Source organism: Trichosurus vulpecula, chromosome 3 (assembly GCF_011100635.1).
Source record: "Trichosurus vulpecula isolate mTriVul1 chromosome 3, mTriVul1.pri, whole genome shotgun sequence".
NCBI lineage: Eukaryota > Metazoa > Chordata > Mammalia > Diprotodontia > Phalangeridae > Trichosurus > Trichosurus vulpecula.
The window spans coordinates 423,150,684-423,168,854 of record NC_050575.1 but is presented as its reverse complement, the minus strand read 5'-3'; the positions used below and the strand labels follow the sequence as shown (position 1 = coordinate 423,168,854).

At 33.5% G+C, this 18,171-nt stretch overlaps 1 pseudogene; it reads left to right on the top strand.

The window, feature by feature from the left end:
• LOC118842805 overlaps positions 1-18,171 on the top strand; it is a 48,159-nt pseudogene that overhangs the window by 17,512 nt on the left and 12,476 nt on the right.

The window sequence follows — 18,171 nt, the reverse complement described above, 5'->3', positions numbered from 1 at the left end:
AAAACTCCTAGGAATATTGTCGCCAAATTCCAGAGCTCCTAGATCAAGGAGAATATACTGCAAGCTGCCAGAAAGAAACAATCTGAGTATGGTGGACGCACAATCAGAATAACATAAGATCTAGCAGCTTCTACATTAAGGGATAGAAGGGCTTGGAATAAGATATTCCGGAGGTCAATGGAGCTAGGATTAAAACCAAGAATCACCTACCAAGCAGAACTGAGTATCATGCTCCAAGGCAAAATATGGATTTTCAATAAAATAGAGGACTTTCAAGCTTTCTCAGTGAAACAGCCAGAGCTGAATAGAAAATTTGATTTTCAAACACAAGAATGAAGAGAAGAATGAAAAGGTAAACAAGAAAAAGAAATCATAAGGTAGTTACTAAAGTTGAACTGTTTTGTTTACATTCTTACATGGAAAGATGATGTGTATGATTCATGAGACCTCAGAATTAGGGTAGCTGAAGGGTATATGCATATATGTGTGTGTGTGTGTGTGTGTGTGTGTGTGTGTGTGTGTGTGTGTATGTGTATGTATATATATATATATAGATATAGATAGATAGATATAGATATAGATATATAGATATAGACAGAGGGCATAGGGTGAGTTGAATATGAAGGGATGACATCTAAAAAAAATAAAATCAAATTAAGGGATGAGAGAAGAATATATTGAGAGAGGGAGAAAAGGAGAGATAGAATGGGATAAATTATCTCACATACAAGTGGCAAGAAAAAGCAGTTCTGTAGGAAAGGAAGAGGGGGCTCCAGAATGGAGGGAAACATAGTTAGTCTTTCACAATATGACTATTAGGGAATTGTTTTGCATAACTACACATATATAACCTATATTGAATCACTTGCTTTCTCCATGCAGGTGGGTGGAGATGGAAGAAGGGAGAGAATCTAGTACTCAAAGTTTTTAAAACAAATGTTAAAAATTGATTTATAATTTTTGAATATATGGAATAAAACTAGTATTTCTATAACAAAGCACAATAAAAAGATGATTAGATATGAAATTGCAAATCTACTATGTACAACTTGCTATTTCTTTCAAATATAATCAAAATTATTATTCAAATTTATTTTCCCCTACCTTAGAAACACATACACAACACACATACAGACATACATATGTAGAATTTATATGCATCTATATATATTATATATACACACATACTTCAACTACTGAGTTCTTTCTCTGGAGGAAGATCATGCCTTCCTTTATATGTGATTTATAAGTTAACATAGGCATTTATAATAGTTAAAATAGTTCATCCACTCAAAGTTGTGATTAAAACAATTTTGGTCTTGGTGTATACGATGTTCTCTTGGTTCTGCTCATTTCACTGTTCAATATTTTGTGAAAGTCTTTCCATGATTTTTTTTCTAACACCATTGAGCTCATCATTTCTTATAGCACAGTAGTATTCTATAACAACTGTATACAACAACTTGTTCAGTAATTCACAAATTGATGGGAATCCTTGCAATTTCTAGCTCTTTGCCATCACAAAGAGAGATGCTACAAATATTTTAGAACATTTAGTTTTTTTTTTCTTTTTTTCCACAATTATCTTCAAAACAAACAAGTAATTGGTATTGGTGAATGAAAGAGTATGGGGTCATTTAATAACTCTTTGGGCTCAATTCCAGATTGCTCTCAAAAATAGTTGGATCATTTCACACTTGCACCAAAAATGAATTGGTGTCTCAATTTCTCCACATCTCCTCCAATATTTGTCTGTTTCCGATTCTATCATTTTAGCCAATCTGATAGATGTAAAATGATATATTAAGGTTGTTTTGATTTGCATTTCTCTAAGCACTCTTTGGAGCATTTTTTTCATATGATTATAAGTTGTATTGATTTCTTCATTGGAAAACTTCCTGCTCATATATTTTGACTATTTCTCAATGGGGGAATAACTCATATTCTTAGATATTTAACAATGTTCTTTATATATTTGAAATATGTGAGCTTTATCTGAGAAACTATCTAAAATTACCTCACCCATGTTCTATTTTCTTTCTGATCTTTGCAACAATTTTTTTATTTGTATGAAACACCTTTTTTAATTTAATGTAATCAAAATTATCCACTTTACACCCAATTTTTGCTCTTTATCTCTTGTTTATTCATAAATTTTACAAATCCATAAGTCTGATAAATTATATGCCCTGTGTTCTAATTTTCCTGTAAAATCTCTCTTTATATGTAAGCCATGCATCTATTTTAAACTTAGGTTGGTAAATTGTGTAAGATATCAGTCTATGCCCAGTTTCTCCCACACTGTTTTCCAATTTTTCCAACAACTATTTTTTTAGTAAATAATGGACTTTTATGGCAAAGTCTTAAGTCTTTACACTTGTCAAATACAAGGTTTTTAAGTTTATTTGCTGCTATAAACTGTATATCTACTCTATTCTATTGATCTATTTTGCATTTCAAAACCTGATAGTTTTGGTAATTACTCCCTTATAATATATTTAAGACCTGGTATTGCTAAGCCACCTTCCTGTACATCTTGTATTGCTTCTTTTGATATTATTGATTTTTTTTGTTTTTTCCAAATGAATTGTTATTTTTTTTAATTCAATGAAACATGGCAATTTAATTGGGATGTTGTTCAATATATCAATGTTTGCCTAAATTGTCGCTTATATTATACTGACCCATGAAGAATTAACATTTCTTCACTTATTTAAATCTTTTGTTTATTTATATAAATTTTTTAAAAAAATATTTTTATCTAGTTCCTGCATTTGTTTTTGCAGGTATGCTTCCAGGTATTTTATACTACCCAGATTTATTTTAAATATGGTAGTTTATAACTAACTCTTCTTGCAGAGTTTTGTTTGTGGCATATAGGGATGCTAATGATTTATGTGGATGTACTTTATATCCTGCTGCTTTGCTAAAATTGTTATTTTGAATTGAGTCTTAAGGATTTTCCAAGTATATTATCATATCACCTGGAAAAAAAGAGATCGTTTTCTTACTTCCAGCCCTATTAGGATTCATTCTATTTCTTTTTCTTCTTTCTATTGCTAGGATTTCCAATACAATATTGAATAATTTGGTGAAAGTGGGCATCCTTGTTTCACATCTGATCTTATTGGGAAGGCTTCTATTTTATCCTCATTACAAATAATTCTTGCTGATGGTTTTGGTAAATGATTTTTATCAATTTAGGGAAAATCTATCTGCACCACTGTTTTTAATGTTTTTAATAAAAAAAATTGGGCAGCTTTTTTCTGCATTTATTGATATAATCATATGATTTTTAAACTTTTATTATTGATGTAATAAATTATATTATTAGTTTTCCTGCATTCCTGCTATAAATACTACTTGATCATTATGGATAATCTTTATACTATATTATTGTAATCTTTTAGCTAGCATATTATTTAGGATTTTTTGTCCATATTTATTAATGAAATTGGTCTATAATTATCTTTTTTCTGTTTTTACTCTTTGTGATTTAGGTATCAGTATCATATTTGTTTCATAAAATTAATTTTGTAGGATCGCTTATTTACCTATTATTCCATTTTTAAAATATTGGAATTAGTTGGTCTTTAAATTTTTTTATAGAATTCATTTGTAAATCCATCTGGTCCTGTTTTTTTTTCCTCTTAGGAAGTTCATTTGGGGGCTTCTTAATTTCTTTTTTTTTTTCTAAAGCACATCTCTCTATATATTCTATATCCTCTTCTGCTAATCTAGGCAATTTATAACTTTTGTAAATAGTTTTCCATTTCACTCAAATTGTTAAATTTATTGGAATATAATTGGGCAAAATAACTCCTTTTACTTTCTTTAAAATATAGCATTTTTTATAATGCTTCAAATTTTGGAAACAGCTTTTTATTAATTATCACATTTGAAGTGAATGTAGTGCTAAAACATGGCTATTACTGAAGAAGCAAGAATGATGAACAATGAGAAAATGACATTGATCCTTAAAGCAGAACATGTTGTTTGTTTGTATCACCTATAAGGTCACACATCTCTTGGACTTTCACAGTGCCAAGTCTGACTCTCTAGTTCCTTCTAACATCTCTAAAATGGAATGTTACTTCCACCTGTAAGTTCTGTGATATCCTATATGTATTTACGTTTGCCACCTCAGCAAGAAGCAGAACGCTCTGTTTGCTTTCCTGGATGGAAGTTAAAGACTACACAGTTACCTAACTATGATAAACTGCTAGACCTCTTCCCTTTAAAAGTTACAGGTCCCACCCAAGAGATTTGAGTGTGAAGTTGAAGTGTCTAGTCCATAAATTGAATCCATAAAACCCCTGCTGCTCACTTCAAAGATAGCGCCTGCTGGGATAACATTCTCTTACACAGTGTAACGAAATGCCCGTCTGTCTGGATCATATGAGCTGCCAGTCAGCTCACAGCTGCCTTCCTATTTTCCACTCCAGCATTTTCACAGTGAGTTTAGCATGACTGTCAAATCTGTGCATGCCTGCAGATGTCCACTGAATGGCATGTTTTAAGGTGGGAAGGGGCTTACAAATATGATGGCATTTTAATAATGTTTGCTTTCACAAGTAACATGAAGTCTGACAATATATACCCCCTAAACAAAATACATTCTGGAGCCTCCCTATTCATTTTTTCAATCATTTATTCACACATCAAGTATTTATTTTTTCACCAACTATTAGAATTTTTCATTTCTTTCAAAGATTAGCTGAGGTGCCACTTCCTATGGGTGCCTTAAAAGAGGGAAAACTTCAAGCAGAAGTTGGGTTGTATTCAGTGGATGTCTACATTCACTAAAATCCACATTGGCTCAAATAGTCTGTAATTTTTACATTATTCAAACAAAATATCTAGAACGTAAGACAAATATGAAGTGTTAAATGAAGTCTCAGAAAAAAAAATCAATCCTTCCACCTCCTCCCTTTCCCCAGGACAATGTCTAATAGAAGAGGTAAGTTTTGATTTGTGCCTTGAAGATAAAGTGGAATTTCAACTATGGGAAATGAGGTAGGTTATGACAGACATTAGAAATGACATGATCAAAGACACAGACATGAAAAGGTGTTGGACATGGTTGAGGAAAGCTGAATAATCAAATTTGGGTAAGGTTTAGTGGGGAAAAATTAAACAGTGCTTTAAATCTATGTTCCCATGAGTGCCATGAGTTTGTTTTTGTGTAAAATGGAGAATATAGTGGTGAGGAAGTGACCAGCCTTTTCATTGTTATAAAGAATTCCTAATGCAGAAACTATCTGTATTATCACAATTTGGCAGCTACTTAGTAAATAGTGGTATTAAAAAGTAAGTAATAGGGGGGCATCTAGGATGTGCTGTAAGTACAGCACCAGCCCTGGAGTCAGGAGGACCTGAGTTCAAATCTGGCCTCAGACACTTGACACACTTCCTAGCTGTGTGATCTTGGGCAAGTCACTCAACCCCAATTGCCCTGCCTTCCCCCCCTCAAAAAAAGATTAAAAAGTAGTAATACGAATAGTGAGTAGATGAATAAATGAATGAATGAAGAGAATAAATAAATAAAATAAATGAATAAATGAATGAATGAATGAATGAATGAATGAAATAAAATAAATTAAACATTTACTGCTGAGCACTTGAAAAAGAGACAGAAAAATAAGACATTCTCATTTATCAAAGAGCTTACCCTGGGGAGTGGAGTCGGAGTGGTCAACTACAAGCAGCAACTCAGTTAAACTCTCTCAACATTCCCCTTCAAGCCACTTAAAAATAAAGCCCCAAATAGAATTCTGGAGCAGAAGACCCAACTGAAGGTCAGAAGGAGACATTTTTCAAGCCTAAGTTAACTGAGGAGTTGGGCAGGAGAGTCTGTGGCACCAGGGTTGGGATTGACCTACAGCACACTCAATGGCAGCACAAGTGAAGCACTGAGGGCAGTGGAGAGAGCAACTGCAGAAGGAGTTTTGGGATTTCTCAGCTCAGAGATGGTAAGGGAATCAGAGAAACGGTCAGGAAGATTTTGCAGGGGAATGTGTGCTGGCACTGGGTGTAGTTGGCATGATTAGCACCTCTATTAAACATACACAATTCTACATGACAGTTCCAGAGCAGAGAAGAGCACTTGTCAGTCCAAAGGGAGCACTGGCCCAGGTCAAATTTCCAAGACAAATAGAAGTATAAACACTTGCAACTTCAGGAGAGCAAAAGCCCTCATTACAGTTCCAGGGCCAAGAGGAGGTCTAGCACTTGTGGCTGCAGGGAAGCAAGACCCCTTCTCAAGGAAAGAGAAGAGCACATATGAGGAGAGCAATGTTGACACCTCTCCTTTGATCATACTACTGTTGAAGTACCAAAAACTTAAAATCACCCCATAACTATCTCTGAAAACAGCAGCAAAAAAATAAGATTAGGGCAGTGACCCACCTTCCATGCCCCAGCAGCAGAGCTCAGCTTTAACACAACTTTCAAAGTAGAGAAATAGGCTGGAAAAAAGCAAATAATAAAAAAGAACCTAAGCATTAAAAGCTACAATACTGACTTGGAGAATCAACCAACAATCTCAGAAGAGGACAATGAAGATGAATCAGCTACAAGCAAAACAATCTCAGAAGAGGACAATGAAGATGAATCAGCTACAAGCAAAGTCTCAAAAGGAAAAAAAAAAAGTTATTTGGACACATCCTCAACAAGAATTCCCGACAGAGGTCGAGAAAAGATTTTTTTTTTCAAAAAAAAACATCAAAGAGAGGTAGAGGAAATATTAGGAAAATATATGGCAGTGAGGAAACAAACATTAAAAGAGAGTAATAGCTTGATAAAAGAGGTACAAAAAGTACTATAGGAAAATAATACCTTAGAAAACAAATTGTCTAAATGGCAAAAGAGGCACAAAAATCCACCTGAGAAAACTTTACAAAGCAGAACTGACCAATGGAAAAAGAAGTACAAAATTCAGTGAAAAAATAATTCCTTAAAAATTAGTATTAGCCAAGTGGAAACTAATCATTCTATCAGACATCAAGAAATAACACTGCAAAGGAAAAGGAATGAAAAAATAGAAGAGAATGTGAAATATCTCATTAAAACAACTAAAGCACTAAATAGAGGAAGGAGAGATAACTTAAAATTAACATACTATCTGAAAGTGATGATCAAAAAAGAAAGAGCTCAGATATATTTCAAAAAATTCTCATACCATACAATCAGATGACAAAATAAAAATTGTAACTACTTATTGATAAATACCTGAAAAACATCCCAAAATGAAAACTCCTTGGAATATTGTAGTGAAATGCAGTAATTTGGAGTCAAATTCCAGAACTCTCAGGTCAAGAAGAAATATTTCAAGTAGCCAGAAAGTAAAATTGAAATATCACAGAGATGCCATTAGGATCACAGAACATTTAGCAGCTTCCATTTTAAAGAAGAAGAGCTCTTGGAATATGATGTTTTGGAATGCAAAGGAGCTGGGATTGTAACCAATAATGACATACCCATTAAAAGTGAGTATAAACCTTCGGGGGGAAATTAACATGTAATGAAATAGAAGACTTTCAATCACTTTTATTAAAATTTATTTTTGATTTTAGATTTACAACACTCAGTTCCACAAGTTTTTGAGCACCAAATAGCCCCCCTCACCTCCTCCCTCTTCCCCAAGATGGCATGGAATGTGATATATATTCTACATATACTTTCACATTAAACTTATTAATACAATAGGCAATTTGTAAAGAAGAAGTGTAACCAATGGAATGAATCATGAGAAAGAAGAAACAAAACCAAAAAAGAAAAAAGAGAGAGAAAACAGTTTGCCTCAATCTGTATTCAGACTCCGTAATTCTTTCTCTGGATTTGCATAGCTTTTTACATCATGAGTCTTTTGGAGCTGGCTTTGAACCCCGTATTGCTGGGAAGAGTCAAGTCTATTAAAGTTAGTCATCACAGATACCATGTGTCTGTAATCATGTATAATGTACTCTTGTTTCTGCTCCCCTCTCTCAGCATCAGATCATGTGGTACCTTAGAGTTGTTTTGATTTGCATTTCTCTAATCAATAGTAATATAAAGCATTTTTTCATATGACTATAGATATCTTTAATTTTTTCCTCTAAAAACTGCCTGTTCACATCCTTTGACAATCAATCACTTTTAAAAAATAAATTAAAAATAATTTCCAATTACATATAAAGATGTTTCAATATTTATTTTTTAGTATTTAGAATTCTAAATTCTCTCCCTCCCTCACTTCTCTCCCCCTTCACTTTGAGGGCAAGCAATTTGATGTAGGTTATACTTATGCTGTCATGCAAAACCTATTTCTACATTAGTCATGTTGTGAAAGGAAACAGACCAAAAAAGAAAAAAAAACATGGTCAAAAATAAAATATAAAACAGTATGCTTCGATATTCATTCTGACTCCATCAATTCTTTCTCAAGATGCAGATAGCAATTCTTCATCATAATTCCTTTGGAATTGCCTTGGATCACCGTATTGCTGAGGAGAGCTAAGTGTTTCACAGTTTATCATTGTACAATTTTGCTATTACTGTGTACAATGTTCTCTTGGTTCTGCTCACTTCATTTTGCATCACTTAGTGTAAGTCTTTCTGGATTTTTCTGAGGGCATCCTGCTCATCATTTTTTATAACACAATAGTCTTCTAGCACAATTATATACCACAACTTTTCCAGTCATTCCCCAATTGATGGGCATCCCCTCAATTTCTAATTCTTTGTGACTACAAAGAGCTGCTTCAAATATTTTTTTTACATTTATTACATTTAAATTTATTACAAATATATAGATCATTATTATTACATTCGTGAGATTTACATTTACAACAAATATATAGGTTCTTTTCTATTAAAAAAATCTCTTTGGTGTACAGACCTATTAGTGCTATTGCTGGATCAAAGGGTATGTACAGTCTTTGGTTACCCTTTGCAAATAGTTCTAAATTGCTCCACAGAATGGTTCAAAATCTATCTACTTCTCCACCAACATCCCACATTCCCTCCAATGTGTCATTTTCCTTTTCTGTCCTATTAGTAATCTGATAAGTGTGAGGTGGTATATCAGAGTTCTTTTAATTTGCATTTCTCTATAGTGATATAGGGTATTTTTATATGACTATAGATAGCATTGATTTCTTCATCTGAAAACTGCCCTTTCATATCCTTTGACCATTTACCAATTGGGGAATGACTTGTATACTTATAAATTTTACTCTGTTCTCTATATAACTGGGAAATGAGGCCTTTATCAGAGAAATGTGCTATAAATTCCCTCCTCTGCTTCCCTGTTTTCTGCTTCCCTTCTAATCTTGGCTCCATTGGTTTTGTTTATGATAAAACTTTTCAATTTAATATAAGCAAAATTATCAATTTACATCTCATAATGCTACCTCTTGTTTAGTTTTATATTCTTCCCTTATCATAGATCCATAGGTAAATTATTTCACCCTCCCCTAATTTGCTTATGCTACCATGTACCCATTTTGACCTTACTCTGGTATATGGTGTAAGATGTTGATTTATTCTTAGTTTCTGCCAAATTGCTTTCCAGGTTTCCCAGCAATTTTTGCCAAATAGTTCTTGTCCCCAAAGCTGGGATCTTTGCATTTATAAAACACTACATTACTATGGTCATTACCTACCATGTACTATGTACCCAACCTATTCCCCTGACCTGCTCCTCTATCTCTTAGCTAGTACCACATAGTTTTGATGATTACCAGTTTATTATACAGTTTGAAATCTGGTTTGGCTAGGTAACCTTCCTTCGCTTTTTTCCCCAATGAATTCCCTTGATATTGACCTTTCTTTTTCCAGATGAATTTTACTTTTTTCCTAGATCTATAAAATTATTTTGGTAGTTTGATTGGTATGGCACTGAATAAGTAAATTAATTTAGGTAGAATTGTCACTTGTATTATATTGACTCAGCCTACCCCAGAACAAATAATATTTTTCAAGTTGTTTAGATGTGACTTTTTTAAGATTTTTTTTAGTTTTAGTTTACACCACTCAATTCCACAAGAGCTTGAGTTCCAAATTTTCTTCCCCTCCCTCCCCTCCACACTTTCCCCAAGACGGCATGGAATCTGATATATGTTCTACATATACCTTCACATCAAACATATTTACACAGTAGTCAAGTGGTAAAGAAGAACCATGATCAATGGGGTGAATCATGAGAAAAAAGAAATAAAACCCCAAAAAAGACATAGAAAAAAAGAAAGAGAGCAGATAGTTTCCTTCAATCCACATTCAGACTCAATAGTTCTTTATCTGGATGTAGATAGCTCTTTCCCTCATGAGACTTTTGGGGCTAACTTTGAACCTTGTATTGTTGAGAAGAGCCAAGTCTGTCAAAGAGAATCATCACAGAATCAATATGTCTGTGGTTGTGTAAAACGTTCTCCTGGTTCTGCTATTCTCACTCAGCCTTATATCATGTAGTTCTTTTCAGGTTATTATGAAGTCTGTATCTTCCCCATTTCCCATTGCACAAGAGTATTCCATTGCATTAATGTAGCACAGCTTGTTTAGCCACTTCGCAATTGATGGGCATTCCATTATTTCCAGTTCTTTGCTACCACAAAAAGAAATGCTATAAATATTTTTGTATGTACAGGCCACTTGTGCAATCTCTTTAGGATACAGCCCTAGAAGTGGTATTGCTGGGTCAAAGAGTATGTAAATTTTATAGCCCTTTGGGCATAGTTCCAAATTGCTATCCAGATTTACTGGATCTGTTCTCAACTCCACAGACAATGTAACAATGTGCCAATTTTCCCACATCCTCTCTAGCACTTATCATTTTAATGTTTTGTCATGTTAGCCAATCTCATGGGAGAGATTTTATACTTAAGAGTTGTTTTGATTTGCATTTCTCTGATGGATAGTGATTTAAAGACTTTTTTCCTATGCCTGTAGATATCTTTAATTTCTGCCTCTGAAAACTGCCTGTTCATATCCTTTGACGATTTCTAATTTGGGGAATGATTTGCATTCGTATAAATTTGGCTCAATTCCCTGTATATTTAAGATATGAGGCCTTTATCAGAGACACTAGTTGTAAATATTTTCTTCCAGTTTTATGCTTCCTTTCTAATCTTTGTATCTTTGACTTTGTTTATACAAAAGCTTTTCAATTTAACATAATCAAAATTATCCATTTTGCATTTTGTGATGCTCTCTATTTCTTGTTGAGTCATGAATTCTTCACTTTCCCATAAAACTGACAGGTCAACAATTCCTTGATCTCCCAAATTGCTTAGAGTACCAGCCTTTATCCTAAATCATGTATATATATATATATATATATATATATATATATATATATATATATATATATATATATATATATATATATATATATATATATATATATATATATATATATATATATATATGTATGTATGTATGTATGTATATATGTATATATATGTGTGTGTGTACACACATACATATACATATATACACACATATATACATATATATACACACAATACACACATATATATGCACACACACATTGTGTATACATATATATGTATATACACACACACACACATATATATATATATATGTATGTATGTATGTATGTATGTATGTATAAGATATTGGTTTATACCCAGTTTCTGCCATAACATTTTCCAATTTTCTCAGTATTTTTTTGTGAAATAGTGAGTTCTTACCCCAGAAGCTGGATTATTTTAGTTTATCAAAGAGTAGATTGCTATAGTTGTTGACTACTGCAACTTGTGTACCTAACCTAATCCACCGATCCACCACTCTGCTTCTTAGCTAGTACCAAATAGGTTTGATGACTGCTGTTTCATATTATAGTTTAACAACTGGTATGGCTAGCCCACCTTCCCTAGCATTTCTTTTCATTAATTCACTTGATATTCTGTAAATTTTTTTCTTTCAGATGAATTTTGTTATTCTTTTATCCAACTCCATTAAACAATTTTTGGTGCTTTAATTGGTATGGCACTAAATATGTAATTAATTTAGGTAAAATTGTCATTTTTATTATATTAGCTTGGCCTAACCTTGAGCAAATAATGTTTTTCAATTTGTTTAGATCTGACTTTATTTGTGTGAAAGTATTGCATAATTCTGTTCATATAGGCCCTGGATGTCTTGGCAGGTAGACTCTGAAATATTTTATAGTGTCTACAGTAAATTTAAATGGAATTTCTCTTTCTACCTCTTGCTGTTTGTCTTTGTCAGTAAGATATAGGAATGCTGACAATTTATGTAGGTTTATTTAATATCCTGCAACTTTGCTAAAGTTATTTATTATTTCAAGTAGTTTTTTACTTGAACCTCTAGGGTTCTCTAAGTAAATTATCATATCATCTGGAAAGAGTGATAATTTAGTTTCTTCTTTGCATACTCTAATTCCTTCAATTTCTTTTTCTTCTCTTATTGCTACAGCTAACATTTCTAGTACCAAGTTGAACAACAGGGGTGATAATGGACATCCTTGTTTCACCCCAGGTCTTATTGGGAATGGATATAGCTTATCCCCATTACATATAATGCTTCCTGATGGTTTTAGGTAGATGCTATTTATAAATTTAAGGAAGGCTCCATTTATTCCTATGCTTTGTATCATTTTTAATAGGAATGGAGGTTGTATTTTGACAAAAGATTTTTCTGCATCTATTGAGATAATCCTATGGTTTCTATTAGTTTTGTTGCTGATATGATTAATTACATTGATAGTTTTCCTAATATTGAACCAGCCTTTCATTCCTGGAATAAATCCCATCTGGCCAAAGTGTTTTATTCTCCTGATAAGTTGCTGCAAAGTTTTTGCTAACCTTTTTTTTCAAACTTTTGCATCAATATTCATTAGGGTAATTGGTCTATAGTTTTCTTTCTCTGTTTTGACTCTTCCTGGTTTGAGTGTTAGTACTATATTTGCATCATAACAATAATTTGTTAGGACTCTTTCTTCACCTATTTTTCCCAAATAGTCTCTAAAGTATGGGAATTAATTGTTCTTTAAATGTTTGATAGAATTCACATTTAAAATCGTCTGTCCCTGGAGATTTTTTCCTAGTGAGTTCATTGATGTCTTTCTTAATTTCTTTTTCTGAGATGGGTATTTTACTTCCTTTAATTTTTTTTTGTAAATATTCATCCATTTCCCTAAGGTTGTCAAATTTATGGGAATACAATTGGGCAAAACATTCCTAGTTATTGTTTTAATTTCCTCTTCATTGGAGGTGAATTCACCATTTTCATTTTTGATACTCGTAATTTTGTTTCTTCTTTCTTTTTTTAAATCAAATTGACCAAGGCTTTATCAATTTTATTGTTTTTTTCATAAAAGAGGCTCTTATTTTTATTTATTCATTCAATAGCTTTCTTGGTTTCCATTTTATTAATCTCTCCTCTGAATTTCTGTATTTCTAATTTGGTATTTAACTGGGGATTTTCAATTTGATCTTTTCCTAGTTTTTTTTTTTATTTGCACACCCAATTCATTGATCTCCTTTTTTATCTATTTTATTCATCTAAGAATTTAAAGATATAAAACTTGCCATAAGAACAGCTTTTTACATATCCCAAATTTTTTTTTTATGTTGTCTTGTTAATGTCATTCTCTTGAATGAAGTTATTAATTGTTTCTATGATTTGTTCTTTGGCCCACTCATTCTTTAGGATTAGTTTATTTAGTCTCCAATTAATTTTTAGCTTATTTTCTCCTCGTTCTTTATTACAAATAATTTTATTGCATTATGATCTGAAAAGGATGCATTGACTATTTCTGCCTTTCTTTACTGGATTGAGAGGTTTTTATGCCCTAGTACATGGTCAGTTTTTGAGTATGTGCCATATACCACTGTGAAAAAAGTATATTCCTTTTTATCCCCATTTAGTTTTCTCCAGAGGTCTATCATATCTGCCTTTTCTAAAATTCTATTCACCTCCTTAACTTCTTTTTTGTTTATTTTGAGGTTAGATTTATCAAGTTAAGAGAGGGGGACATTGACGTCCCCCACTAGTATAGTTTTGCTGTCTATTTCTTCCTGTAATTCCCTTAACTTCTCCTCTAAGAATTTGCATGCTGTATCACTTGGTGCATATCTGTTAATAATAATGCTGTATTGTCTGTGGAGAATTTTAGCAGTATATAGGGTCCGTCCTTATATCTTTTAATTAGATCTACCTTTACTTTTGCTTTCCCTGAGATTAGGATTGCAAGCCCTGCTTTTTTATTCACTTCAACTGAAGCACAATATGTTCTGTTCCAGCCTTTTACCTTTACCCTATGTGTGACCCCCTGTTTCAAATGTGTTTTTTGTAAACAACGTGTTGTACGATTATGGTTTTTAATCCATCCAGCTATCTACCTCCGTTTTATGGGAGAGTTCATTCCATTCACATTCCCAGTTATGATTACAAGCTATGTCTTTTTCTGCATCTTATTTTATCCATTATTTATGCTTTTATTTCTCCACTCTCCCTTCCACTCCTCACAAAAGTTTTGCTTTTGAACACCACCTTACTCAGTTTACCGTCTCTATTGATTCCCTTCCCTTATCTTACCCTTTTCCCCTTGTAACTTCTTCCTTCCCTTCTGACCACTCCTCCATCTTTCCCATTTAAGCTCCCACTGCCTGTAGGACAACTTTGATTTCTATACTTTTCAGATTATATTGTTCCCTTCTTGAACCAAATCTGAGGAGAGTAAAGCTCAAATATAGCTCTTCTCCCTCCCTTCTTTCACTCTATTATACTATGTACTTGTGCCTCTTCATGTGATGTAATTTACCATTTTCTATTACTTCCTTACCTTTTTTCCCAGATCCATTCCTTTATATCCCTTAATTATGCTTTCATAGCTATATCAATTATTTTACACTGACATCCACAGTCTAAATACATCCCTTTAAACAGTCATAATAACTGGGCTATTCTTAATATTGACATATATGTGACATATATAAAACAATATAATCTTATATAGAGATATAAACAACTGTTCTGCTGTGGTGAGGCCTTCTGGGACACCTCTCTTCATGCACTAGTATCCTTCCACCACCATAATAAGGGCCCTCTCCCCAACTTCTCAAGTTAAAAGGCTACTGAAGCTCTGCTTCTGGTACTTTTATTTCAAAGTTTCTCCTGAAAGAGTATTATCTGGGTTAAGGAGGGAGGGTAGATTGCAGTTTTAGCTGGCAATTACGGCTCTCAGAAGTTCAAGAAGGTGCATTTCAAACCTTTAGATTTCTGGTTGCAAACCCCCAGAGTAGTTTTTCTTGTGGCCTCAGGCCCTGTGCTGCTTCTTCCTGTAGCTCTGACAGACTCCTGTGCTGGACTGGGAGGCCTGGGGATCACCACAAGTTTCATGAGCCCAGCATTTTCCCAGCCTGGATCACTGGCTGAGTTCCCCAGCTGCTTCAACTTTTGTGTGGTCTGGTGCAGCTCCACATGCTGGGTTCTCTCCCAGCCTACAGATCCATCCTGTCGAGTCTGTGAGCTCTCCTGGCTTGGAAATTTGACACACTCAGTATCCTAGTGGGTTCTAACTCTCTCAAATCTGCTCAGATTCACTTTTTTTAGAGGTATCTGACAGAATTTGTGTGACAGCTCCTGTAAGACACTGTTTTCACATGACTATCTTGGCTCCACCCCCCCGCCCCCCCCCCACCAATCACTCTTGATGTACATACCAGAGCTAAATAGGAAATTAGACTTTCAAAACAGTACTGAAGAGAAATATAAAAACATAAATACAAGAGAGAAATTATAAGGATAAACTATTTACATTCCTATACGAGATGATACTAGAAAATCTTAAGAACTTTACCATGACTAGGGCAGTTAAAAGGGTTATACAAACATAGAGGTTATGGGTTTGAATTGATGAGTATGGGATAATCTCAAAACAAATAAGGTAAGAGAAAAAAAGGTGGACTGGGAGAAAGAGGAAGAAAAAGAATGAAAAAAAAATCTCACATGAAAGAAGAAAAGAAGAAAGAAATTTTGCAATGAAAGAGGAATTTGTAGACAAGTAGACTAGCAGACAACTCTTGAACTTTACTTTCACTAAAATTGGTTTAAGGAGGGAATAGCATACACATTCACTTGAAAATAGAAATTAATCTTAGCCAAGAGGGAAGTAGGAGGTGAAGGGGATAAGAGAAAGAGGAGTGATAAAAGGGAGACAACAGATTAACAGAGACAGTGATTAGAAGAAAAAGATATTTTGAGAAGGGAGAAGATAAAGAGATAGAAGGATAAATGGGAGGAAAAGAGGATGGAGGGAAATAAACAACAATTGTGAACATGGATGGGATGGACTCACCCAGAAAATGGGAGTGAATAGCAGAGTGATTAGAAACTAACTTCCAACAAAATATGGTTTTATAAGAAAAAAAACCTTGCAATAGAGAAGACAGAGTTAAAATGAGAAGCTGGAGCAGATTCTAGTATGCTTCAGCTGAGGTAAAACAAACAAACAAACATGGGTAGCAATCAAGATCTCAGCAAAAGCAAAAAAAATGTAAATTTAATTAAAAGTGATAAGTAGAGAAATTACATTTTGCTAAAAGATACCATATAAAATGAAACAATATCAAACTAACCATATATGTATCAAATGCCACAATATCCAAATTCTTAAAGAAATGGTTAAAAGAGTTAGAAGAGAAAATAAGTAATAAAATTTTACTAGTTGTAGACTGCGGAGTGCTCTACCTCCAGCACTCGCGCTACTGTCCCCCCACTGCTAGCCCGTCCTCTCACTCACCAAGTCGCAGCATGGTGAGTCTTCGGGGCCGCCGGCCTCCGCGACCCTCGCGGAGGATGAACCAGACAGAACACCTGAGGTAATCAGGGAGCTCTTTATTCCGTCGCGACTACATCCTGGAACGCTGCACTTCCCCGAAGTGAGTGCTCTTATAGCTTTACCCCTCCCTATGCGAGCTCTATCGTCCAATCACAGGCTGAGTCCTACTTTATCTCCTAATATGGCAGCAAGCTAGCTCTAAGTGTTCCCGCCCCCAACATCTCCCGTTCCCGCCCCCAACAGTAGACCACACTTTTCCTCTCTGAACAGCTGAATAAGTTTAGTCACAAAGCAAATATGACAAAGTTAAGGGGATTAATAGAATATTAGAAAAAATAGATATTATAGATATTTGAAGAAAACTGAATGGGAATAGAAAAGAATATGCCTTTTTCTAAGCTCCACCTTCACAGGAACTGACCACAGATTAGGGAAAAAAAAATCCCAACAAAATGTCAAAAATTAAAACATGTATGTGTTTGTATGTTTATACACATATATATGCATATAATGCATATATGTATTTATACATACATCTATGTATACATTCATCTATATTTACATATGTAAATACATGCATGCACAAATATGTATGTACATACATGCATACACATATGTGTGCATATAATACATCCTTTTCAGACCAGAATGCAATAAAATTACATTCAACCAAGAGCTACAGAAACATCAATTAAAGTTACTTGTAAAATAAACATTCTAATCCTAAGGAATGAAATGGTCAAAGATCAAATCATAGAAACAATAAATAATGTCATTAAAGAGAATGACAACAATGAGACCATATAACAAAATTTGTGAGAGGCACTTCAAAAAATAATTAGGGAGGGAAATTTATGTCTATATTTTTACATCAACTAAATAGAGAAAGAGAAGATTAATGAACTTAACATGCAAGAAATAAATTAGAAAAATAACAAGTTACACACACTCAATTAAACTTCAAATTGAAAATCTTGAAAATCAAAGGACAAATTTATAAAATTGAATATAAAACATATTAGAATAGCAAATATAACTAGGAGCTGGTTTTAGGAAAAAAGACAATAGATAAATTATTGGTCAATTTGATTTAAAAAAATCAAATTACCAGTTCAGTTTCAGAAATGAAAAGTGTCAATGCACCACCCATGAACAAGAAAATAAAGCAATAGTTAGGTGCTATTTGGATCAATTCTATGAGAGTATAACTGACAATCTAAGAGAAATGAATAGATATTTACAAAAATAAAAAAAAATGTGAAAATATCATGAGAGGAAATGTAATAAATAAATAACCTTTCTTAGAAAATAAATCTAACAAGTCATAAATGAGCTTCCTCAGGAATGCCTAGAAGCATGTGGAT